The 27,419-nt window shown below is 46.6% G+C and overlaps 1 protein-coding gene across 7 annotated transcripts in view; it reads left to right on the plus strand.

Moving 5' to 3' along the window:
- LOC115155608 (semaphorin-5B) overlaps positions 1-27,419 on the plus strand; it is a 311,769-nt gene that overhangs the window by 49,042 nt on the left and 235,308 nt on the right. For all 7 annotated transcript variants that reach the window (XM_029702384.1, XM_029702388.1, XM_029702382.1 and 4 more), the window contains exon 2: positions 453-524. The gene's annotated coding sequence lies outside the window, so the exon portion shown is untranslated. The remainder of the gene's footprint in view (positions 1-452; positions 525-27,419) is intronic.

Genomic DNA, 27,419 nt, shown 5'->3' on the forward strand with positions numbered 1-27,419 from the left:
GTAACCGTACAGTATATTAGCCTGCAAGTTTTATTAATCCAGCTGGAAGGTATATATTGTATCTTTGGCAGATTTATATTCATGAAGTCTATAAATTAAACGACAGTAAATTAGCCTTTAAATGTCAGTCTACACTATTTGGTTTATTTGAAAAACTTTAACTACAATGAACTTGTTTGAGATTTAGTTGGGGTTAGCGAGCCATCTTTTCTCTGTCCCTTTCTCCCTTCACCCACCCCACCCCATGAAACCTAAGAAACTCCAGTTTAAATGCCATTCCAGGTCCGCCCTCTCACCGCCATTGTAAAAGTTGGCGGTGTGAGTACGAGAGTGTATGCGGTTCTTTGTAGCACTCCACACTACTTATGGGAAGGAGACGAACGACTAGTGTGAATTGAAAGACTCACCCCTCCCCGTTCTCTGTCTCTCCTCTCTCTCTCTCCATAAAATAGGTTTCTAAAGGGTAGAACAGCCCTCAGCCCATCCCTGTAGCCACAGGACCATGTGCCAGTGATGACTAGCTGGTGAGTACTGTGCTTCGTTCTCTTCTGCTACAGTTTGATCAAGTTTAAAACTTTATCATCTGTTTTTGGGGTTAAAATGGAAATATGTCTTTGGGATGGCGCATGCGCATATCAATAGGATGCATTGGGAGATAGTAGCTCAGTTTTGTACCGTCAAAACTGTGGTTATATGTAGAAGCCAGACAACATAGTTTAAATCAAGCCTTTAAAATCTATAGATCAATATATCCGCAAGTAACTGGGAGAGAGTGAGCGGTGCATTATACACAACAACGAACCCATCTGTGTGTAAAGATACACTGAGACTCGACCACAACAAGCCATGGCTTCTCTTGGAGGAAAAGACAAAGAACAACTTGGAGAGAGCAGCGAACAGCTGAAGGATGTCCAGGAAAACATGCTTTCAATGCTCGTAATGCTCACCAAAACAAACAAACTGTTACAATCTGTAGTTAAAAAAGTGTATTTGCTCAAAAGGAAAGTAGAGCCTAACTTGTCAGATATGTATATACAGGGTGGGCACGTGGACGATCAAGACAACAAAATTGGCCTTCTGGAAACAAAGGTGCAAACTTTAGAAGATTAGCTGGATCATCTAGAAAACAGATTGAGACAAAATAATATAAGAATATTGTCCCTACCGGAAGATGAGGAAAAAGGGGACCTTTCCAGCTACGTGATCAAACTGCTATCGGAGGAGCTTGGCGTGGATGTATCCCCAGAGGATCTGGAGCGCTGCCAGCGGATCGGCGTGAAGCAGAAGAACTCTAGATACCCTCGCATGGTAATCTTTAAGCTGTGGAACTATCCGACCAAAGTCAACATTCTGAGGGCACAGTGGGGGAAGGAGATCAAGGTCCAGGGCCAGTCCCATTGATTCATCCAGGACATGTCTACTAGGCTGAGTTAAAGTCCTGAACAGGCTGCAGGAAAACTTTCCAGTTGAAAGAGAGCCCAGTGCCCTGAGGAGAGGTGGAAAAAACACACTAGGCTACATACAGTGATGCCTAAGACCAGCTTATCGTAAATTGAGAAAATATTCCTTCCAATACAATCTGAACTCTATTGTCCCCAGTAACTGTTCTTCTCTACGAAGTAACTATAGAATTAGCCTATGCCAATGAGATACATGGACACTGAAAGGACAATATAAAAGAGGATGTAAGTCAATAATTGTCAATAATTGTTCTATGGATGTGTGTGTGCGTGCTCGTGCGCACATGTGTGTGGGTGTGTGTGCACGTGTGTGTGTGTGTGTGGGCCAGAGGGTGTGAGTGGGTGCATGTGTGGGTATGTATCTGTGCATATGAATGGGAGAATGAAGGAGGGTGAATTTGAATATGTGTAGAATGGCGGGAGAGAATGGGTGTGCTGAGGCACAGGGGATATGTTGTGTGTGAATGAAGGTGAATGGATAAGTAAGTAGATGTATAGAGGGTTGTAAATGTGTTTGAGAAGAAGGGAGGGGAGAAAGACAGAGATTGGGATAAACTTGGCCTGGGTGGGTAAGGGAGGGCAAGCAAGGGAGGAGGTTGGTGGGTAAGGGTGGGTAAGGATGGGAGGGTGGGACAAGCTTGTCTTGGGGGGACATGGGGGAGTAAAGATGGGAGGTGGGGATACGCTTGTCTTGGGGGGGACATGGGGGAGTAAAGATGGGAGGTGGAGATACGCTTGTCTTGGGGGGGACATGGGGGAGTAAAGATGGGAGGTGGGGATACACTTGTCTTGGGGGGGACAAGGGGGAGTAAAGATGGGAGGTGGGGATACACTTGTCTTGGGGGGGACAAGGGGGAGTAAAGATGGGAGGTGGGGATACGCTTGTCTTGGGGGGGACAAGGGGGAGTAAAGATGGGAGGTGGGGATACGCTTGTCTTGGGGGGGACAAGGGGGAGTAAAGATGGGAGGTGGAGATACGCTTGTCTTGGGGGGGACATGGGGGAGTAAAGATGGGAGGTGGAGATACGCTTGTCTTGGGGGGGACATGGGGGAGTAAAGATGGGAGGTGGGGATACGCTTGTCTTGGGGGGACATGGGGGAGTAAAGATGGGAGGTGGGGATAAGCTTGGTTTGGGTGGGGTAAAGGGGGGAGAACAGGGAGGGGGTGGTGGAGAGGGATGGATTTGGTTTGGGAAAGAGAGAAGGAAGGACTTAATTATACTACAATGTCATTGTATTTTTTTTATGACTTGTAAACTTGTTGTGAAATGAATAAGAGTTCTGGACAGATTAGGAAAGGATGTCAAATCATTATTATTCCTTTTTTTCATTACAATTAAGATTTAATTGTGGTTATTGGTGAGAATGGAGAGGGAGGGCATCGCTCATTGCTGGGAGGGCATCGCACACTTCTTTGAGGTGTGCGTGGGGCCTCCACTCATCCCATTTCAATCTCTCAGAGGACCCACTCACCCCAAATAGACCCCATCCAGCCACTATATTCTTCTTAAATTTATAAGGTAGTACAAACCAACCACAGTACTGAAGTGGCAGTCTTTCTTCAACTCAAGTATTTTCTTCAAATGTGTGTACAATGTATATATTGTATCCACAGTTTGTTTTAGGTAAATTAGGTGTCACGCCCTGACCTTAGAGAGACGTTTTATTTCCTCTATTTTGGTTAGGTCAGGGTGTGATGTGGGGTGGGCATTCTATGTTGTGTATTTCTTTGTTTTGGCCGAGTATGGTTCCTAATCAGAGGCAGCGCTATCGTTGTCTCTGATTGGGAATCATACTTAGGCAGCCTTTTCCCCACCTGTGTTTGTGGGTAGTTATTATTTCTGTGTGTTTTGTGCGCCTCAGTTGCCTTATGTTCTTTTGTTTACCTACCTGTTTATTATTTTGTTCGGTTTCACCTCAATAAATTATGTGGAATTACAGACACGCTGCGCCTTTGTTGATGTATGACAGGGAGTTTGAAGATAGCAAACGTGACATTAGGAGAAGAATCGGAACTAAAAAGCAAACCTGGTGTTTTTAGATAAAATTCATGCTATATTAGATCAAATACAGACAGGAGCGATTATTTAGCAGGTGACTCAAATTATAAATTCGATATTGATTGACAGACGTAGTAATAAAAAAGTCAAATTTTGTCAAATGCCTTTAAGGCGTACATTAGGGGAGTGATAATCTCCTACTCAGCAAAAGTTAAATCTGATATTAAAATTAAAATTAAATCAAAATAAATCACTAAGAAAAAGCCCATAAAAAATCTTTACAAGGTAAAAAAGAAAACAACATTTCTGAACTTAAGCAGGAATACGACATTTTATTTCTGAAGAAAGCTAACAACTACAGGTTAAACTCAAATAAAGCATACTACTTAATGGCAAATAAACCTGATAAATATTTTGCAGCTCTCACAAAAACATGCTAAACCAGTTATAATTTTAAAAGATAAAAAGGTACAAAAGCGGTAATTAGAAACAACGATATTAAGGACAATTTTAACAGCTTCTATGAAAAATGTATATAAATGAGAATTAAACAGTTGGACGGATCCTATAGCCTTCTTAGACAACAACTCCAAAGCAATTATCAGAAGAGAAAAAATGAGCACTAAGTACAGAGATCCCCCCCCAAGAAGAAATGTTAGGTACAGTTAGAACGTTTACACGGAGAAAAGCACCAAGAATGGATGACTTTCTCATAGAACTCTATTCAACATTTTGGGTCAAAGTAGTGTTTACATAAATGACAACAAACATGTCACTCAATTGAGTACTTCCTAGTTCCATGTATCAAACATTTATTTCCATTATTAAAAGCAGGAAAATCTGGAGAGACCCCTGCTGATTATAAAATCATGTGCTGAATCAAATCATCTCAAATCAAATTTTATTTGTCACATACACATGGTTAGCAGATGTTAATGCGAGTGTAGCGAAATGCTTGTGCTTCTAGTTCCGACCATGCAGTAATATCTAACTGTCACGGTCGTCCTTGAAGAGAGAAGAGGACCAAGGCGCAGCGGGTTGCGTGCTCATCATTATTTTATTAATATTAACGTGAACACGAAAACAAAGACCGACAGTCTTACAGGCTATAATAACAGCAGTGCAAATACAACTACCCACAAACAGATAGGTGAAAACAAGCTCCCTAAGTATGACTCCCAATCAGGAACAACGATGTACAGCTGTTCCTGATTGAGAGCCACACCAGGCCAACAAAGAAATACAAAAACCTAGAAAACCTAGAAACCCAAAACCAGAACATGCACCAAAAACCTACATGCACATAACACATAAACCCCCGAACCATATAAAACAAATACCCTCTGCCACGTCCTGACCAAACTACCATAACCAATAACCCCTATACTGGTCAGGACGTGACACTAACAAGTAATCTAACCTAACATTTTCACAACAACTACCTTATACACACAAGTGTAAAGGAATGAATAAGAATATGTACAGAAAAATATATGAGCGATGGCCGAACGGCATAGGCAAGATGCAGTAGATGGTATAGGGTACAGTATATACATATGAGATGTGTAATGTAGGGTATGTAAACATTATATAAAGTGACATTGTTTAAAGTGGCTAGTGATACATTTATTACATCAATTTTTTCATTATTAAAGTGGCTAGAGATGAGTCAGTATGTTGGTAGCAGCCACTCAATGTTAGTGATGGCTGTTTAACAGTCTGATGGCCTTGAGATATAAGCTGTTTTTCAGACTCTCGGTCCCAGCTTTGATGCACCAGTACTGACCTCGCCTTCTGGATGATAGCAGGGTGAACAGGCAGTGGCTCGGGTGGTTGTTGTCCTTGATGATCTTTTTGGCCTTCCTGTGACATCGGGTGCTGTAGGTGTCCTGGAGGGCAGGTAGTTTGCCCCCGGTGATGCGTTGTGCAGACCTCACTCTGGAGAGCCTTACAGTTGTGGGCGGAGCAGTGATACAGCCCGACAGGATGCTCTCGATTGTGCATCTGTAAAAGTTTGTGAGTGTTTTTGGTGACAAGCTGAACTTCTTCAGCCTTCTGAGGTTGAAGAGGCGCTGCTGTGCCTTCTTCACCACGCTGTCTGTGTGGGTGGACCATTTCAGTTTGTCCGTGATGTGTACGCCGAGGAACTTAAAACTTTCCACCTTCTCCACTACTGTCCCGTCGATGTGGATAAGGGGCTGCTCCCTCTGCTGTTTCCTGAAGTCCACGATCATCTCCTTTGTTTTGTTGACATTGAGTGTGAGGTTATTTTCCTGACACCATACTCCGAGGGCCCTCACCTCCTCCCTTTAGGCCGTCTCGTCGTTGTTGAGGATGGAGATGTTGTTACCTACCCTCACCACCTGGGGCGGCCCTTCAGGAAGTCCAGGACCCAGTTGCACAGGGCAGGGTCGAGACCCAGGGTCTCAAGCTTAATGACGAGTTTGGAGGGTACTATGGTGTTAAATGCTGAGCTGTAGTCGATGAACAGCATTCTTACATAGGTATTCCTCTTGTCCAGATGGGTTAGTGCAGTGTGCAGTGTTATTGTGATTGCGTTGTCTGTGGACCTATTGGGGCAGTAAGCAAATTGGAGTGGGTCTAGGGTGTCAGGTAGGGTGGAGGTGATATGGTCCTTGACTAGTCTCTCAAAGCACTTCATGATGACAGAAGTGAGTGCTACGGGGCGATAGTCATTTAGCTCAGTTACCTTCGCTTTCTTGGGAATAGGAACAATGGTGGCTCTCTTGAAGCATGTGGGAACAGCAGACTGGAATAAGGAGTGATTGAATATGTCTGTAAACACACCAGCCAGCTGGTCTGCGCATGCTATGAGGACGCGGCTGGGGATGCCGTCTGGGCCGGCAGCCTTGCGAGGGTTAATGCATTTAAATGTTTTACTCACGTTGGCTGCATGGAAGGAGAGCCCGCAGGTTTTGGTAGCGGGCCATGTCAGTGGCACTGTATTGACCTCAAAGTGAACAAAGAAGTTGTTTAGTTTGTCTGGGAGCAAGACATTGTGGTCTGTAACGGGGCTGGTTTTCCTTTTGTAGTCCGTGATTGACTGTAGACTCTGCCACATACCTCTCGTTTCTGAGCCATTGAATTGCGACTCTACTTTGTCTCTATACTGTCGCTTAGGTTGTTTGATTGCCTTGCGGAGGGAATAGCTACACTGTTTGTATTCGGTCATGTTTCTGGTCACCTTGCCCTGATTGAAAGCAGTGGTTCGCACTTTCAGTTTTGCGCGAATGCTGCCATCAATCCACGGTTTCTGGTTGGGGAATGCTTTAGTAGACGCTGTGGGTACAACTTCACCGATGCATTTGCTAATAAACTCGCTCACCGAATCAGCATATTCATCAATGTTGTTGTCCTGCGCTATGCGGAACATATCCCAGTCCACATGATCGAAGCAATCTTGAAGCATGGAATCCGATTGGTCGGACAAGCGTTGAACAGACCTGAGCATGGGCGCTTCCTGTTTAAGTTTCTGTCTATAGGCTGGGAGCAACAAAATGGAGTCGTGGTCAGATTTTCAGAAAGGAGGGCAGGAGAGGGCTTTATATGCGTCGCGGAAGTTAGAATAACAATGATCCAGGGTTTTGCCAGCCCGGATCGCGCATTTGATATGCTGATAAAATTTAGGGAGCCTTGTTTTCAGATTAACCTTGATCAAATCCCCAGCTACATTAAATGCAGCCTCAGGATATGTGGTTTCCAGTTTACATAGAGTCAAATTAAGTTATTTCAGGGCCGTCGATGTGTCTGCTTGGGGCGGGATATACACTACTCTGATTATGATCGAAGAGAATTCTCTTGGTAGAAAATGCGGTCGGCATTTTATTGTAAGGAATTCTAGGTCAGGTGAACAAAGGGACTTGAGTTCCTGTATGTTGTTATGATCACACCACGTCTCGTTAATGATAAGGCATACACCCCCGCCCTTCTTCTTACCAGAGAGATGTTTGTTTCTGTCGGCGCGATGCGTGAAGAAACCAGGTGGCTGTACGGACTCTGATGACGTATCCCGAGTGAGACATGTTTCCATGAAACAAAGAACGTTACAATCTCTGATGTCTCTCTGGAAGGCAACCCTTGCTCGGATTTCGTCTACCTTCTTGTCAAGAGACTGTACATTGGCGAGTAGTATGCTCGGGAGCGGTGCTCGATGTGCCCATCTACGGAGCCTGACCAGAAGACTGCCCCGTCTGCCCCTTCTGCGGCGCCGTTGTTTTGGGTCGCCGGCTGGGATTAGATCCATTGTCCTGGGTGGTGGGCAAAACAGAGGATCCGCTTCGGGAAAGTCGTATTCCTGGTCGTAATGTTGGTGAGTTGACGTTGCTCTTATGTCCAATAGTTCCTCCCGACTGTATGTAATAAAACCTAATATTACCTGGGGTAACAATGTAAGAAATAACACATAAAAAACGAAATACTGCATAGTTTCCTAGGAACATGAAGCGAGGCGGCCATCTCTGTCGGCGCCGGAAGCAATCAAATAATAACAAAGCTTATAAGCAATAGAATGGCAAAAGTCTTACCAGACTTGATACATATCAATCAAAAAGGGTTTATTAAAAATAGACATTTACAAACACATACAATTAAAAAATGCACGCTAAAAAAACAAGATATACTGTAGATTTATCAATAATGGCTGTCGATAATGAAAAGGCCTTTGACCATCTTGAATGGCATTTTCTATTCAAAACTTTGGAAGCTTTCAACTTTCCAGCTGAAATAATATGTTTAATAAAACTGTTGTATAAATGTCCTAAAGCAAAAAATCTACCGAAAAAATACAATATATGATGAAATTGCTTTAGAAAGGGGCACAAGGGATGTCCCCTCTTCCTCCTCCTGTTTGCACTGGTAATTGAACTGCTTGCAGAAAGAGTTAGACAGAATCCAAACGTAACTGGTATCAGTATCAGTAAACATGAATATAAGATACATTTATTTGCAGATGATCTCCTGATATACCTGACCAGTATTGAAAACTCAATGCCCCAGTTGCAAAAAATATTTTCAGAATACAAAAAAATTGCAGGATATAAAATGTATGTGAACCCCCCCCCCCCCGAAATAATGGCAATAGAATGTCCTTTTAAACTCTCCGCACATAACTTTCAATGTGCGTTTGTAGAAGTTTTCAGGTTGTGATTGATCTTGGTATTGGTCTTGGTTCATGCTCCACAACATGGAGAGAGGAGGGGTGGTGATGGAGAGAGGAGGGGTGGTGGTGGAGAGAGGAGGGGTGGTGATGGACAGAGGAGGGATGGTGATGGAGAGAGGAGGGGTGGTGATGGAGAGAGGTGGGGTGGTGATGGAGAGATGGAGGGAGGAGGGGTGGTGATGGAGAGATGGAGAGAGGAGGGGTGGTGATGGAGAGAGGAGGGGTGCTGATGGAGAGATGGAGAGAGGAGGGGTGGTGATGGAGAGATGGAGAGAGGAGGGGTGGTGATGGAGAGAGGAGGGGTGGTGATGGAGAGAGGAGGGATGGTGATGGAGAGAGGAGGGGTGGTGATGGAGAGAGGAGGGATGGTGATGGAGAGATGGAGAGAGGAGGGGTGGTGATGGAGGGGTGGTGATGGAGAGATGGAGAGAGGAGGGGTGGTGATGGAGAGAGGAGGGGTGCTGATGGAGAGAGGAGGGGTGGTGATGGAGAGAGGAGGGGTGGTGATGGAGAGAGGAGGGGTGGTGATGGAGAGATGGAGGGAGGAGGGGTGGTGATGGAGAGAGGAGGGGTGGTGATGGAGAGATGGAGGGAGGAGGGGTGGTGATGGAGAGATGGAGAGAGGAGGGGTGCTAATGGAGAGAAAAGGGGTGGTGATGGAGAGATGGAGGGAGGAGGGGTGGTGATGGAGAGAGGAGGGGTGGTGATGGAGAGAGGAGGGGTGGTGATGGAGAGAGGAGGATGGTGATGGAGAGATGGAGGGAGGAGGGGTGGTGATGGAGAGAGGAGGGGTGGTGGTGGAGAGATGGAGAGAGGAGGGATGGTGATGGAGAGATGGAGGGAGGAGGGGTGGTGATACAGAGAGGAGGGGTGGCAATGGAGAGAGGAGGGGTGGTGATGGAGAGATGGAGGGAGGAGGGGTGGTGATGGAGAGAGGAGGGGTGGTGATGGAGAGAGGAGGGATGGTGATGGAGAGATGGAGAGAGGAGGGGTGGTGATGGAGAGAGGAGGGGTGGTGATGGAGAGAGGAGGGATGGTGATGGAGAGATGGAGAGAGGAGGGGTGGTGTTGGAGAGAGGAGGGGTGGTGATGGAGAGAGGAGGGATGGTGATGGAGAGAGGAGGGGTGGTGATGGAGAGATGGAGAGAGGAGGGGTGGTGATGGAGAGAGGAGGGGTGGGGATGGAGAGCGGAGGGGTGGTAATGGAGAGATGGAGGGAGGAGGGGTGGTGATGAAGAGAGGAGGGGTGGTGATGGAGAGAGGAGGATGGTGATGGAGAGATGGAGGGAGGAGGGGTGGTGATGGAGAGAGGAGGGGTGGTAGTGGAGAGATGGAGAGAGGAGGGATGGTGATGGAGAGATGGAGGGAGGAGGGGTGGTGATACAGAGAGGAGGGGTGGCAATGGAGAGAGGAGGGGTGGTGATGGAGAGATGGAGGGAGGAGGGGTGGTGATGGAGAGAGGAGGGGTGGTGATGGAGAGAGGAGGGATGGTGATGGAGAGATGGAGAGAGGAGGGGTGGTGATGGAGAGAGGAGGGATGGTGATGGAGAGATGGAGAGAGGAGGGGTGGTGATGGAGAGATGGAGAGAGGATGTATGGTGATGGAGAGAGGAGGGATGCTGATGGAGAGAGGAGGGATGGTGATGGAGAGAGGAGGGGTGGTGATGGAGAGAGGAGGGATGGTGATGGGGAGAGGAGGGGTGGTGATGGAGAGAGGAGGGGTGGTGATGGAGAGAGGAGGGGTGGTAATGGAGAGATGGAGGGAGGAGGGGTGGTGATGGAGAGAGGAGGGGTGGTGATGGAGAGAGGAGGGGTGGTAATGGAGAGATGGAGGGAGGAGGGGTGGTGATGGAGAGAGGAGGGGTGGTGATGGAGAGAGGAGGGGTGGTGATGGAGAGATGGAGGGAGGAGGGGTGGTGATGGAGAGAGGAGGGGTGGTGATGGAGAGAGGAGGGGTGGTAATGGAGAGAGGAGAGGTGGTGATGGAGAGAGGAGGGGTGGTGATGGAGAGATGGAGGGAGGAGGGGTGGTGATGGAGAGAGGAGGGGTGGTAATGGAGAGAGGAGAGGTGGTGATGGAGAGATGGAGGGAGGAGGGGTGGTGATGGAGAGAGGAGGGGTGGTGATGGAGAGATGGAGGGATGGTGATGGAGAGATGGAGGGAGGAGGGGTGGTGATGGAGAGAGGAGGGGTGGTGGTGATGGAGAGAGGAGGGATGGTGATGGAGAGATGGAGGGAGGAGGGGTGGTGATGGAGTGAGGAGGGGTGCTGATGGAGAGAGGAGGGATGGTGATGGAGAGAGGAGGGGTGGTGATGGAGAGAGGAGGGGTGCTGATGGAGAGAGGAGGGGTGCTGCTGGAGAGAGGAGGGATGGTGATGGAGAGAGGAGGGATGGTGATGGAGAGATGGAGAGAGGAGGGGTGGTGATGGAGAGAGGAGGGGTGGTGATGGAGAGAGGAGGGGTGGTGATGGAGAGATGGAGAGAGGAGGGGTGGTGATGGAGAGAGGAGGGGTGGTAATGGAGAGATGGAGGGAGGAGGGGTGGTGATGGAGAGAGGAGGGGTGGTAATGGAGAGATGGAGGGAGGAGGGGTGGTGATGGAGAGAGGAGGGGTGGTAATGGAGAGATGGAGGGAGGAGGGGTGGTGATGGAGAGAGGAGGGGTGGTGATGGAGAGAGGAGGGGTGGTAATGGAGAGATGGAGGGAGGAGGGGTGGTGATGGAGAGAGGAGGGGTGGTGATGGAGAGAGGAGGGGTGGTGATGGAGAGAGGAGGGGTGGTGATGGAGAGAGGAGGGGTGGTGATGGAGAGATGGAGGGAGGAGGGGTGGTGATGGAGAGAGGAGGGATGGTGATGAAGAGAGGAGGGGTGGTGATGGAGGTAGGAGGGGTGGTGATGGAGAGATGGAGAGAGGAGGGGTGGTAATGGAGAGAGGAGGTGTGCTGATGGAGAGAGGAGGGGTGGTGATGGAGAGATGGAGAGAGGAGGGGTGGTAATGGAGAGAGGAGGTGTGCTGATGGAGAGAGGAGGGGTGGTGATGGAGAGATGGAGAGAGGAGGGGTGGTGATGGAGAGAGGAGGGGTGGTGATGGAGAGATGGAGGGAGGAGGGGTGGTGATGGAGAGAGGAGGGGTGGTGGTGATGGAGAGAGGAGGGATGGTGATGGAGAGATGGAGGGAGGAGGGGTGGTGATGGAGTGAGGAGGGGTGCTGATGGAGAGAGGAGGGATGGTGATGGAGAGAGGAGGGGTGGTGATGGAGAGAGGAGGGGTGCTGATGGAGAGATGGAGGGAGGAGGGGTGGTGATGGAGAGAGGAGGGGTGGTGATGGAGAGAGGAGGGATGGTGATGGAGAGAGGAGGGGTGGTGATGGAGAGATGGAGGGAGGAGGGGTGGTGATGGAGAGAGGAGGGGTGGTGGTGATGGAGAGAGGAGGGATGGTGATGGAGAGATGGAGGGAGGAGGGGTGGTGATGGAGTGAGGAGGGGTGCTGATGGAGAGAGGAGGGATGGTGATGGAGAGAGGAGGGGTGGTGATGGAGAGAGGAGGGGTGGTGATGGAGAGAGGAGGGGTGCTGCTGGAGAGAGGAGGGATGGTGATGGAGAGAGGAGGGATGGTGATGGAGAGATGGAGAGAGGAGGGGTGGTGATGGAGAGAGGAGGGGTGGTGATGGAGAGAGGAGGGGTGGTGATGGAGAGATGGAGAGAGGAGGGGTGGTGATGGAGAGAGGAGGGGTGGTAATGGAGAGATGGAGGGAGGAGGGGTGGTGATGGAGAGAGGAGGGGTGGTAATGGAGAGATGGAGGGAGGAGGGGTGGTGATGGAGAGAGGAGGGGTGGTGATGGAGAGAGGAGGGGTGGTAATGGAGAGATGGAGGGAGGAGGGGTGGTGATGGAGAGAGGAGGGGTGGTGATGGAGAGAGGAGGGGTGGTGATGGAGAGAGGAGGGGTGGTGATGGAGAGAGGAGGGGTGGTGATGGAGAGATGGAGGGAGGAGGGGTGGTGATGGAGAGAGGAGGGATGGTGATGAAGAGAGGAGGGGTGGTGATGGAGGTAGGAGGGGTGGTGATGGAGAGATGGAGAGAGGAGGGGTGGTAATGGAGAGAGGAGGTGTGCTGATGGAGAGAGGAGGGGTGGTGATGGAGAGATGGAGAGAGGAGGGGTGGTAATGGAGAGAGGAGGTGTGCTGATGGAGAGAGGAGGGGTGGTGATGGAGAGATGGAGAGAGGAGGGGTGGTGATGGAGAGAGGAGGGATGGTGATGGAGAGAGGAGGGGTGGTGATGGAGAGATGGAGGGAGGAGGGGTGGTGATGGAGAGATGGAGAGAGGAGGGGTGGTGATGGAGAGAGGAGGGGTGGTGATGGAGAGATGGAGGGAGGAGGGGTGGTGATGGAGAGAGGAGGGGTGGTGATGGAGAGATGGAGGGAGGAGGGGTGGTGATGGAGAGAGGAGGGGTGGTGATGGAGAGAGGAGGATGGTGATGGAGAGATGGAGGGAGGAGGGGTGTTGATGGAGAGAGGAGGGGTGGTGATGGAGAGAGGAGGGATGGTGATGGAGAGATGGAGAGAGGAGGGGTGGTGATGGAGAGAGGAGGGGTGGTGATGGAGAGAGGAGGGGTGGTGATGGAGAGATGGAGAGGAGGGGTGGTGATGAAGAGAGGAGGGGTGGTGATGGAGAGAGGAGGGGTGGTGATGGAGAGAGGAGGGGTGGTGATGGAGAGAGGAGGGGTGGTGATGGAGAGATGGAGAGAGGAGGGGTGGTGATGGAGAGAGGAGGGGTGGTAATGGAGAGATGGAGGGAGGAGGGGTGGTGATGGAGAGAGGAGGGGTGGTAATGGAGAGATGGAGGGAGGAGGGGTGGTGATGGAGAGAGGAGGGGTGGTGATGGAGAGAGGAGGGGTGGTAATGGAGAGATGGAGGGAGGAGGGGTGGTGATGGAGAGATGGAGAGAGGAGGGGTGGTGATGGAGAGAGGAGGGGTGGTGGTGGAGAGATGGAGAGAGGAGGGATGGTGAAGGAGAGATGGAGAGAGGAGGGGTGGTGATGGAGAGATAGAGAGCGGAGGGGTGGTGATGAAGAGATGGAGAGAGGAGGGGTGGTGGTGGAGAGATGGAGAGAGGAGGGGTGGTGATGGAGAGAGGAGGGGTGGTAATGGAGAGATGGAGAGAGGAGGGGTGGTGATGGAGAGAGGAGGGGTGGTGATGGAGAGAGGAGGGGTGGTGATGGAGAGAGGAGGGGTGGTGATGGAGAGATGGAGAGAGGAGGGGTGGTGTGGAGTGAGGAGGGGTGCTGATGGAGAGAGGAGGGATGGTGATGGAGAGAGGAGGGGTGGTGATGGAGAGAGGAGGGGTGCTGATGGAGAGAGGAGGGGTGCTGCTGGAGAGAGGAGGGATGGTGATGGAGAGAGGAGGGGTGGTGATGGAGAGATGGAGAGAGGAGGGGTGGGGATGGAGAGAGTAGGGGTGGTGATGGAGAGATGGAGAGAGGAGGGGTGGTGGTGGAGAGATGGAGAGAGGAGGGATGGTGAAGGAGAGATGGAGAGAGGAGGGGTGGTGAAGGAGAGATGGAGGGAGGAGGGGTGGTGATGGAGAGAGTAGGGGTGGTGATGGAGAGATGGAGGGAGGAGGGGTGGTGATGGAGAGAGGAGGGGTGGTGATGGAGAGATGGAGAGAGGAGGGGTGTTTGATGGAGAGAGGAGGGGTGGTGATGGAGAGATGGAGAGAGGAGGGGTGGTGATGGAGAGAGGAGGGGTGGTGGTAGAGAGATGGAGAGAGGAGGGATGGTGAAGGAGAGATGGAGAGAGGAGGGGTGGTGATGGAGAGAGGAGGGGTGGTGATGGAGAGATGGAGGGAGGAGGGGTGGTGATGGAGAGAGGAGGGGTGGTGATGGAGAGAGGAGGGGTGGTAATGGAGAGAGGAGAGGTGGTGATGGAGAGAGGAGGGGTGGTGATGGAGAGATGGAGGGAGGAGGGGTGGTGATGGAGAGAGGAGGGGTGGTGATGGAGAGAGGAGGGGTGGGGATGGAGAGATGGAGGGATGGTGATGGAGAGATGGAGGGAGGAGGGGTGGTGATGGAGAGAGGAGGGGTGGTGATGGAGAGATAGAGAGAGGAGGGGTGGTGATGGAGAGAGGAGGGGTGGTGATGGAGAGATGGAGATAGGAGGGGTGGTGATGGAGAGTTGGAGAGAGGAGGGGTGGTGATGGAGAGAGGAGGGGTGGTGATGGAGAGAGGAGGGGTGGTGGTGGAGAGATGGAGAGAGGAGGGATGGTGAAGGAGAGATGGAGAGAGGAGGGGTGGTGATGGAGAGATAGAGAGCGGAGGGGTGGTGATGAAGAGATGGAGAGAGGAGGGGTGGTGGTGGAGAGATGGAGAGAGGAGGGGTGGTGATGGAGAGAGGAGGGGTGGTAATGGAGAGATGGAGAGAGGAGGGGTGGTGATGGAGAGAGGAGGGGTGGTGATGGAGAGAGGAGGGGTGGTGATGGAGAGATGGAGAGAGGAGGGGTGGTGTGGAGTGATAGAGAAAGGATGCTTAAACCTCTCACTGTTAATGGTGAAGTCCTAGCCCGCAGCTCCTCTCTCTCTATAATATAATATATGCCATTTAGCATACGCTTTTATCCAAAGTAACTTAAACTCTCTCTCCTCTCCCTCTCTTCTCTCCTCCGCCCCACAAAGACTGTTTGGCGGAAGGAGGGAGTCCACTAGGGACTTTGTCTAATTGGCTCTACGTGGGCTAATCAAAGAACCAAAGCTCAGAGGTGAAGTGTTTTAAAAATACAGCAAGTGATATATCCTTTCTTCTCTGCTCCTCTCCAAGAATGGTGAAGTTTATGTAATACGTTTTTGTAATAGAGAAGTGTACTTTCAGCTGTAAATTTATCAAAGGCTTTTATACAGCGATAGTTGCCTCTGTAGGGCCAGTGCCAGAGGGGGTGCTTCCTTTGAGTGGAAGAATGCCACACCGGGCAGTAAAGATTTGAGCTCATTGAGCACCTAAAGTTTCAGACAACTCTCCAACTACCTGACCCAGTTATCATGATGAGGCGCATGGGCCAACACAGTAGAAAGTCTACCCTATTGAAGGGCCTAGTTGGCTGGCACTGGCTTCTATTCCCCTCCAGTGAGCTGACTCGCCCAGCTTGATTCGATTTGTGCCCCAAAAGTTTCCCCAAACCGTATCAGTGGACCAGAAAGGCCCCGTCCCATTTGGCCCTTGTGTGAAAGCTTGTGAAGAAGCTCCTTTCTGTTTGTTGTTTGTATTATCCTCCTTTCTCCTGGATGTATCTGGACTATGTGGAGCCTGAGGAGTGGAGGCCGTGTTTACGTGTTGTCCTTCCTCTCCCTGCTGTTATTTGCTGATATTTGTTTCAGGAACAGCAGGAAGAAAACAAGCAGCTTTTCAAGTATGAATGGAGGAATAGAGGATAGCAGGATGAAGGGAGGATGGAGGGAGAGAGGAGACCCAGTTTAAGGGCTCATCTCATCTGAAGTCTAGGGGTATGTCCAAAATGGCAACCTCTTCCCTTTATAGTGCACTACTTTTGACCAGGACCAATAGGGCTCTGTTCCAAAGTAGTGCACTATATAGGGAATAGGATGCCATTTAAGACTCACTCCCGGCCTAAAGGCTCTGTCTGTTGATGCCCCCCAGGCAAATTACCACACTGCCTTTGTCGGTCCAGCCATGGTACATTAGTGTGCCTTAAATACGTGGCCTAGTGCTGCCCATTCAGGGGACAAAGAGAGGGTCCGCTGGCAGAACCTTGGCCGGTTACACAGAGGAGCCATTCACACAGGACGCAGGATTGCAGGGAGTCTTACCAACGATGAGCAAACCCACATCACCAGGAGAGAATCCACCGTGACATACTTTCACGGTAGAACTTGTGGTGGTGAAGATGTCATGATGTCATCGGCTCTCCTCTCCTCTACTTACACAGCCAGGAGATGTTTCCTCCATCTAGTTTCAAGTTGTATTAGTTGTGTGTACGGGATACGCATGGTATACATTGTCCAATGAAGTGCTTACTTGCAAGTTCCTTCTGGACAATGCAACAACAATAAGAAATAATAAAAGATAAGAATACAAACATAAAGTAAATGGCTCAGTAGAATAGAATAAACATTTTAGCATAAGCAATTACACAATTTATAGTACAATATTTACACGTGTATTGGGGAAGAGGGAATGGGGGCAAGTGTATACATTTTGCAGTATAATAAGAGTCTGGTAGCAGCAGTTGTAATGTGTGTGTGTGTAGCATGAATATATATATACGTGTATGTGTGTGTGTGTGTGTGTGTGTGTGTGTGTGTGTGTGTGTGTGTGTGTGTGTGTGTGTGTGTGTGTGTGTGTGTGTGTGTGTGTGTGTGTGTGTATGTCTGTTTGGGTATGTGCAGGAGTGAGTGAGTGCATGTGTGCTAAGGTGCAGAGAATCAAAGCAGGTGGTCAGTCAAGTTCAAGTGTTCAGCAGTCTGATGGCTTGTAGATATAAACTGTCTCTGAGCCTGTTGGTATCAGACCTCATGCTCCGATACTGTCTACCCGACGGTAAAGGAGAGAACAGTTTGTGGCAGGGGTGTGTGTGGTCCTTGATGATGCTGCCTGCCATTTTATACATCCTGCCATTTTATAAATCATTTTATAACATTTTTGACATGCGTTTTTTCTGGATTTTTGTTGTTGTTATTCTGTCTCTCACTGTTCAAATAAACCTACCATTAAAATTATAGACTGATAATTTCTTTGTCAGTGGGCAAACGTACAAAATCAGCAGGGGATCAAATACTTTTTTCCCTCACTGTATTCTCTCAACCAGATTCATGAGGTAGTCACCTGGAATGCATTTCAATTAACAGGTGTGCCTTGTTAATAGTTCATTTGTGGAATTTCTTTCTTTCTTATTGCGTTTGAGTCAATCAGCTGTGTTGTGACAAGGTAGGGGTGGTATACAGAAGATTGCCCTATTTGGTAAAAGACCAAGTCCATATTATGGCAAGAACAGCTCAAATAAGCAAAGAGAAAAGACAGTCCATCATTACTTTAAGACATGAAGATCAGTTAATCTGGAAAATTTCAAGAACTTTGAACATTTCTTCAACTTTGAACATTTCTTCAAGTGCAGTCGCAAAACCCATCAAGTGCTATGATGAAACTGGCTCTCATGAGGACCACCACAGGAAAGGAAGACCCAAAGTTACCTCTGCTGCAGAGGATAAGTTTATTAGAATTACCAGCCTCAGAAATTGCAGGCCAAATAAATGCTTCACGGAGTTCAAGTAACAGACTCATCTCAACATCAACTGTTCAGAGGAGACTGTGTAAATCAGGCCTTCATGGTTGAATTGCTGCAAAGAAACCACTACTAAAGGACACCAATAAGATGAAGAGACTTGCTTGGGCCAAGAAACATGAGCAATGGACATTAGACTGGTGGAAATATGCCCTTTGGTCTGATGAGTCCAAATTTCAGATTTTTGGTTCCAACCACTGTGTCTTTGTGAGACGCAGAGTAGATGAACAGATGATCTCTGTATGTGTGGTTCCCACCATGAAGCCTGGTGGAGGAGGTGTGATGGTGCTGGGGGGCAGGTAGCCTAGTGGTTACAGCATTGGGCCAGTAACCAAAAGGTTACTAGATCAAATCCCTGAGCTGACAAGGTCAAAATCTGTCATTCTGAGCAAGGCAACTAACTTGTGGATGTTGATTAACCTCTCTAGTGGGTGTGGGAAGCTACCGTCCCACCTGGCCAACATCCAGTGAAATTGCAGAGTGCCAAAAACAGAAATACTCATTCTAAAAACTCATGAAACATACAAGTGTTATACATCGGTTTAAAGATTAACTTCTTGTTAATCCAACCACTGTGTCAGATTTCAAAAAGGCTTTACGGCGAAAGCAAAACATGCGATTATCTGAGAACAGCGCCCAGTAGACAAATCATTACAAACAGTAACCAGCCAAGTAGATAAGTAACAAAAGTTAGAAATAGCGATAAAATGTATCACTTACCTTTGATGATCTTCATATGGTTGCACTCCCAAGACTCCATGTTGCACAATAAATGTTTGTTTTGTTCGATAAAGTCCCTCTTTATATTCAAAAACCTCAGAGTGCGGTCACAACAGACAGACGAAAAATCTAAAAAGTACCATAAAGGTTCGTAGAAATATGTCAAACGATGTTTATAATCAATCCTCAGGTTGTTTTTGTCATAAATAATCGATCATATTTCAACTGGACAATAGCTTCGTCAACAGAAAAGGAAAAACAAGAAAGGCACGCTCCCGGTCACGCGCAGGACTCATGTCTGGAAATTTCCACTGTCCTCTCATTGAAAGTGGTGTTTCTCCCTCATTTTTGGAGTAAAAGCCTGAAACAATGCCTAAAGACTGGCCACATGTAGTGGAAGCCATAGGGATCGTGAACTGGGTTATAAGTCTTTGTATGGTGGATAGGCTTTCAATGCAAAAACAGGCATTTCAAAATAATAGCATTTCCTGGATGGATTTTCCTCAGGTTTTCGCCTGCCATATCAGTTCTGTTATACTCACAGACATTATTTTAACAGTTTTTGGAAACTTTAGAGTGTTTTCTATCCAAATCTACCAATTATATGCATATCCTAGCTTCTGGACCTGAGTAGCAGGCAGTTTACTTTGGGCACACTTTTCATCCAAAATTCCGAATGCTGCCCCCTACACTATTGAGGTTTTAAGGCAGCCCCCCACACCTCTCTGATTCAGAGGTGTTGGGTTAAATGTGGAAGACACATTTCAGTTGAATGCATTCAGTTGTATAACTGACTAGGTATCACCCTTTCTTTTTGCTGGTGACACTGTCTGTGATTTATTTAGAATTCAAGGCACACTTAACCAGCATGGCTACCACAGCATTCTGCAGCGATACGCCATCCCATTTGATTTGCGCTTAGTAGGACTATCATTTGTTTTTGTACAGGACAATGACCCAAATCACCCAGTCAAATGTAGTAGGGTATTTTCCCATTTACAGAAATTAAAGGCGGATATAATGTATCTCCAGGAAACACATCTACGCATGATGGATCATTCTAGACTCAAACAGAGAGGATTCTCACAGATATTCCATTCCAAGTTACATGCTAAATGCCATGGCTCTCCTATTTTGATTCATAGAGATGTTGAGTTTGTAGAATTTAAGGTGAAATCGAACAAAAATGGCTGTTATGTTATTGTGCAGAGCAAACTATTCAACATGCCAGTTGTATTAGCCAGGATTGATGCTCCTAATTGGGACAATGACCCGTTTTTATGTGAGTTTTCTCCTCCCAGATCTGAACAATCACCAACTTATACTAGCAGGGGATTTTAACTGTGTCCTGCACCCCACAATTGACTGCTCTAAAGCGCAATCAGGGTCCCTTTCTAAATCAGCACCTGTTGTTATTTTTTAAATCAGGCATATGGTTTAACAGACCCCTGGAGATAAATCCTACATCTAAACAATATTTTATTTTCCCCAGTCCATCAGACATACTCCAGAATGTATATTTTTCTCAGAGACAAAAAGTTGCTCCCGATACTAAAGTCCACTGATTATGAGGGTATTGTCATCTCAGACCTCAGCCCAGCGGTAATGGTACTGTGTTTACCTGATAACGTTCTCCCACAACGCACTTGGCGACTCAATCCAAGTCTCTTCTCGGATGAAGAATTTAACATATCGTCCCAAATTGAATTTTTTCTTAAGATCAATCGGCTACCAGAGGCAAGTGTGTGCACCCTATGGGAAGTGCTGAAAGCATACCTACGTGGCCAGATCATATCATATAATGCCGGCGTGAATAATAAGAGGTCAGCGTGTCTTACAGAACTTACTAACCTTATAAACGACATTGATCAGAGGCACTCAACCACGCCATCTGCAGACCTCTATAAGGAGAGAATCACATTACAGACTGAATTTGATATTAAATTGATCGGTTTAGCTGAGGACCTCCACTTAAAATCCATTTAAAACCCCTATGAATATGGAGAACGGGCCAGTAAACTTCTTTGCCATCAACTGAGGCAATCGGCAAAGTCTGGCCTTATACCTGAAATCACAACTTTGGCAGGTGTGACCACCTCAGACCAAAAGTGTATTAATGATCAATTCAAACATTCAGGTTCAGACATGTGTGTCAGAGATTGACTGGGCAATAAAATCAATGAAAAGCAGTAAGGCCCCGGGTGCCGATGGTTACCCAATTGAATTTTACAAAAGATTCTCTTCTAAGCTGACACCCTTATTATGTGATGTCTAAGCAGGGGTCACTCCCCCAACCATGTCACAGGCTGTAATATCAGTCGTCCTGAAAAAGGGGAAAGACCCGCTGAAATGTGAGTCCTACCGACCCGTTAGCCTGCTTTGCTGTGACTATAAGATACTAAGGCTCTGGCTATCTGATTTCGAAGTGGTTATACCTACAATAATACACACTGATCAGACAGGCTTTATCATGTGCAGACATTCATTCGGTAACCTACGCCGCTTATTCAATATTCTTTACTCACCTAATTCTTTCCCCACTCCAGAAGCCCTTATTTCTCTGGATGCCTAGAAGTCCTTTACCACATTGAATTTGAATACCTTTTTCACTGCACTTGTTGAAAGATTTGGATTTGGCACTACTTTTGTCTTGTGGATAAAGGCCCTGTATTCAGCACCTCAAGCATCTGTTCGTACTAACAGCACCCTCTCACAATATTTCTCCCTTCAAAGAGGAAATCGGCAGGGCTGTCCGCTGAGTCCTCTCCTGTTTGATGTAGCCATCAAACTCCTAGACGTCTCCCTGACATGCGATGAGGGAATGACGGGTAGAAGTCGAGTAGGGCAGGTCCACAAATTTTCTCTGTATGCTGACGGCCTCCTACTGTATATCTCAGACCCCATCACGTCTATCCCAATCGCTATTGATATCATCTCCAGATTTGGCTATGTTTCAGGTTACAAAATACATTTCACAAAAAGCTTACTCTTTCCGCTCAATAAGCCAGCAATAGATCTATCGTAGGATTAATTTCCTATTTAGGGTTCTGTGTGACTTGGAAATTCAAAGACCTGTTAAATTTTAATTTCAAGCCAGCCTTGGAGAAGGCTAAGCAAGACCTCAATCGCTGGTCGACACTCCCAATGTCACCATTTTTTAAAGAACTGAATAGACATATATCTACTTTCATTTAGAATAAAAAGATCCCACGGTTGCTTAAAGCATTTTTGGAGAGACAGAAAGGAGAGGGGGGTCTTGCCCTACCCAATTTCCTCCATTACTATTGGGCTGCTAATATTCACAAGGTAACCTTTTGGGTCTCTACATTTTTAGAGGGGGAAGGACTGGTGTAGTCCCTTATGGAAAAGTACATGTCAAACATCGTCCCCGGTCTGCTTAGTCTGTGCACCCCTTCCATTAAGCAAACAATACTACTCAAACAACCCTATTGTGAAAGTTCACTCAGGATATGTTGTCAGTTTAGGATTCACTTTGGACATAGACAAGCTATCTCATCCATGCCTTTTATTTCCAACCCACCCTTCACACCCTCTCTCATAGACACAGCCTTCCAGCTATGGTTTCAGAAAGGAATGAAGAGTGTAAAATACCTTTTCCATGACCGTATATTTACCTCCTTTGAACATCTAGTTAGAAAGCACAGTATACCCCAGATGCACTTCTTCAGGTACCTGCAGATTTGTAACTTTACAAGGAAGATTTTCCCCTCAATCTCATCTCTCCCACCCACCAGCTGGCTTGATGAATGTCTGAACCTGGATCCTTATGTAAAGGGACACATGTCTAAGCTATATGACACTATTAAGAATATGGGAGGGACAGTTTGGAAGCAAGATTTCCGATATCACTTGGCATTCTGCAATTGACAGGACACACTCATCCTCTGTCTGCATTAGACATGGGTTACTACAGTTTAAAGTATTTCATCACCTACACTTTTAGAGTGACTTGCCAGATTGTATCCAGAAATTGACCCAACCTGCTCTAGATGTCATCAGCCACCCGCCACTCTGTATCACATGTACTGGTCGTGCCCGACACTAGTTCCATTCTTGTCCTCTATCTTTGAGACTTTCTCATATATATGCAATAAGGAAATTGCACCAGATCTCTCTGTCGCTATTTTCAGCGTAACCACCGAAGGGCTTCATCTCTGTAACACCCAAGAAGACGCCATTGCCTTCTCGTCCCTTCTGGCCTGCCAACGTATTATTTTTAAGTGGAAGTCAGGTACACCACCATTGCATGCTCACAGGGATGTTATGGCCCATCTTAAACTTGAGAAGCTAAAATATTCCACTCGTGGCTCCTCTCTAAGGTTTTATAAGGTCTGCCAGCAATTTCTCAACTATTTTGAGAGTAACCTCTGCGCTCAGAACTTAATATAGCCTCTGCAACACCCCCAATATCATTTTATTATTTATATGTATTATTTATATTACCATCCAGATACTTATATATATATATATTTTTTTTTTGTATTGTTATTTTTTATTATATATACAGTACCAGTCAATAGTTCGGACACAGCTACTCATTCAAGTTTTTTTTCAAGAGTGTGCAAAGCTCAAATCTCAAATATAAAATATATTTTCATTTGTTTAACTTTTTTGGTTACTACATGATTCCATATGAGTTATTTCATAGTACTAATGTCTTCACTATTATTCTACAATGTAGAAAATAGTAAAAATAAAGAAAAACCCTTGAATGAGTAGGTGTTTCCAAACTTTTGACTGGTATATATATTTTTTTTATTATAATTTTTGTTATTTATTTTTTATTATCATTTTTTTTTATTGTGCAACAGCTATTGCATAGGATAGTATCAATATAACTTGTTGATGTATTTATGTTGTTACTGTCCATTATTGTCTGTATTAATATCTACTTTTAAAAACCAATAAAAATGATTGCAATATATAATAGTAGAGACGCAGAGCTAGACAATGGTATATCATACACTACAGTTGAGGAACAATGGGGAAGTAATTCTGCTTTGAAAGTTGATAAACTTGTAAAATCACTTTTGAGAAAATGGCCCTTGAATATTTTTGGTACACATACTGGAGAGCTCTTCTTTGTCTACACCCATTCAGCATTGTTCACACCATCTTAAGCTTAAGCCCCACCTATCTCTTTAAGAATTCACATGTGAGGCCATGTACTAAACAACCAAAGATTTAAAGACTCAAGGCTGGTTTATACAGTACTACTTGTGTGTTCGTAAATTTAATCTGGAGTGGCAGAGTGTTTTCAGAGCATTTCGCTCTCTGAGCATTCAGAGCGCAACACTGGACGCTCTGGCCAAGTAGGAGGGTTGAATTGAGTGTTCTGAGCTAACAACAGCAGTCAAGCACCCAAACTAATTGGCTAACATTGGCTAGCTTGCTAGCTACTTCAAGACACAAATGAGAGAGAAGGTCACTCTGACCATTTTACTTGCCCTAGCAGAGCTGGTTAGGCTGTTTTTATGTTATCCAGAGTGTTGGTGACTGCAACTGTGCTGCTGGCAACAATTTAATTACGCTTTTTTTGCCAACGTTTACTGACACCGGCCATATTCAATGGATGTTGAGCGTTTGTAAATTTGACTGTTATTCTGCGCTCTATCGACAGTTGTCGCAGTGTCAACATTTACATTCTATTGACATAGTTACTTGCATAGTGGAGTCTTTTGTTAAGACATGTAGCTAGCTAGCTAGCTAAACAATGAACCACAATCACAACTCATAACATTACTACCCTGCATGAATCTGCAGGTAGCTAACCAACCAGGTTTAATGTTAACTAGCTGACATTAGGCTATAACTAGCAATACAAATGGCTCTGAGATACGAATAATATGACTACACAGATCATACATGTAACATTAGCTAGTGAGCCAGCCAGCTAACATTAGCTAGCTAGCAAACAGTACACTTTAACTTGAAATTAAAACAACTTTCTGACAAAATTAGAAATGTGTAATATCTAGCTAGCTAGACTATCTTACCCATATACATGGATTGACACTTCAAATCAAATCAAATCAAATTTATTTATATAGCCCTTCGTACATCAGCTGAAATCTCAAAGTGCTGTACAGAAACCCAGCCTAAAACCCCAAACAGCAAGCAATGCATGTGAAAGAAGCACGGTGGCTGGGAAAAACTCCCTAGGAAAAACTCCTGAGAAAGGCCAAAAACCTAGGAAGAAACCTAGAGAGGAACCAGGCTATGAGGGGTGGCCAGTCCTCTTCTGGCTGTGCCGGGTGGATATTATAACAGAACATGGTCAAGATGTTAAAATGTTCGTAAATGACCAGCATGGTCAAATAATAATAATCATAGTAATTGTCGAGGGTGCAACAAGCACGTCCGGTGAACAGGTCAGGGTTCCGTAGCCGCAGGCAGAACAGTTGAAACTGGAGCAGCAGCATGGCCAGGTGGACTGGGGACAGCAAGGAGTCATCATGCCAGGTAGTCCTGAGGCATGGTCCTAGGGCTCAGGTCCTCCGAGAGAAAGAAAGAAAGAGAGAAAGAGAGAATTAGAGAGAGCATATTTACATTCACACAGGACACCGGATAAGACAAGAGAATACTCCAGATGTAACAGACTGACCCTAGCCCCCCGACACATAAACTACTGCAGCATAAATACTGGAGGCTGAGACAGGAGGGATCAGAAGACACTGTGGCCCCATCCGATGATACCCCCGGACAGGGCCAAACAGGCAGGATATAACCCCACCCACTTTGCCAAAGCACAGCCCCCACACCAGTAGAGGGATATCTACAACCACCAACTTACCGTCCGAAGACAAGGCCGAGTATAGCCCACAAAGATCTCCGCCACGGCACAACCCAAGGGGGGGGCGCCAACCCAGACAGGAAGACCACGTCAGTGGCTCAACCTACTCAAGTGACGCACCCCTCCCATGGACGGCATGGAAGAACACCAGTAAGTCAGTGACTCAGCCCCTGTAAAAGGGTTAGAGGCAGAGAATCCCAGTGGGAAGAGGGGAACCGACAAGGCAGAGACAGCAAGGGCGGTTCGTTGCTCCAGCCTTTCCGTTCACCTTCACACTCCTGGGCCAGACTATACTTAATCATAGGACCTACTGAAGAGATAAGTCTTCAGTAAAGACTTAAAGGTTGAGACTGAGTCTGCGTCTCTCACATGGGTAGGCAGACCATTCCATAAAAATGGAGCTCTATAGGAGAAAGCCCTACCTCCAGCCGTTTGCTTAGAAATTCTAGGGACAATTAGGAGGCCTGCGTCTTGTGACCGTAGCGTACGTGTAGGTATGTACGGCAGGACCAAATCGGAAAGATAGGTAGGAGCAAGCCCATGTAATGCTTTGTAGGTTAGCAGTAAAACCTTGAAATCAGCCCTTGCCTTAACAGGAAGCCAGTGTAGGGAGGCTAGCACTGGAGTAATATGATCAAATTTTTTGGTTCTAGTCAGGATTCTAGCAGCCGTATTTAGCACTAACTGAAGTTTGTTTAGTGCTTTATCCGGGTAGCCGGAAAGTAGAGCATTGCATTAGTCGAGCCTAGAAGTAACAAAAGCATGGATTAATTTTTCTGCGTCATTTTTGGACAGAAAGTTTCTGATTTTTGCAATGTTACGTAGATGGAAAAAAACTTCACCTTCTCTGTCACGGATGCCATGGTTGCCCTTAGTTTGAAGATGTAATCCGGAGACAGGTGTTTTATACAACAGCCTTCTGTGTGTTTTCTTTTCGACTTTGTCTGCATATTTGCAATCAATCAGAATTTTCTCCATCTCCTTAGCTATCATACTCTAATCCAGAAAGTGGAGAGCACCACTTACGAAGATCTACTACGTAATATCTTTCAAAAAAGCCACTTTAGAAAGGATTAGCTACACATGCTGACCTGCTCATGTTATAGACAGAAGCGTGTTACATGGCAGAACAATCCAAACTCATCTCTCGCCATGTCCTGCTCATTCATGATCTCAGTCAATCATGGCTAGCGGGAAGGTTGCTCGCTTTTTCCGTGGCTAAACCAGCTCATAATATAACAATTTTATTCGTATTTACAGATGGCATACAAGTTTGTTATTTAGGCATATGAAAGTTCACATGTTCCAGAAGGCATTTCTTCCAAAAAAATGCATTTTGATAAAAAATAAGTTGACTTTCAAATGGCTCTCCTGTGAAGTAGTTTCCTGAAACGTGTCACATATGTGTAATTTCTATTTTGATCTTAAATATGTATTTGGAACATAATGCATCTCTGTTGAAGCACTTTCTTTCGATATCTTTATATGAGGTGGCAGGTAGCCTAGTGGTTAGAGCGTTGGACTAGTAACTGAAAGGTTGCAAGATCTAATCCCCGAGCTGACAAGGTAAAAATCTGGCGTTCTGCCCCTGAACAACCCACTGTTCCTAGGCCATCATTGAAAATAAGAGTTTGTTCTTAACTGACTTGCATAGTTAAATAAAGGTAAAATATAGTGTTTTAAATAATGAATTATCAATGCCCCCAAAATGTTGATAGAAGACAACAATGAGTAAGCATGATCATGAATAAATCATCTTTAAAAGGTAGACTCAGCGGTATGACTTTAGTACACTAAATAAACAGCATAGTGGGTCAATTTTGGCAACAACTAAGAGCGTTGAAGTGCAAGGCTAAACTTCGCTCTAAGAGCGTGAAGCGGCCTCCCGAGTGGCGCAGCGGTCTAAGGTATTGCATCGTGCTAGAGTCATCACTACAGATCCTTGTTCGATCCCAGCCGGCT

The sequence above is a fragment of the Salmo trutta genome, chromosome 20 (assembly GCF_901001165.1).
Source record: "Salmo trutta chromosome 20, fSalTru1.1, whole genome shotgun sequence".
NCBI lineage: Eukaryota > Metazoa > Chordata > Actinopteri > Salmoniformes > Salmonidae > Salmo > Salmo trutta.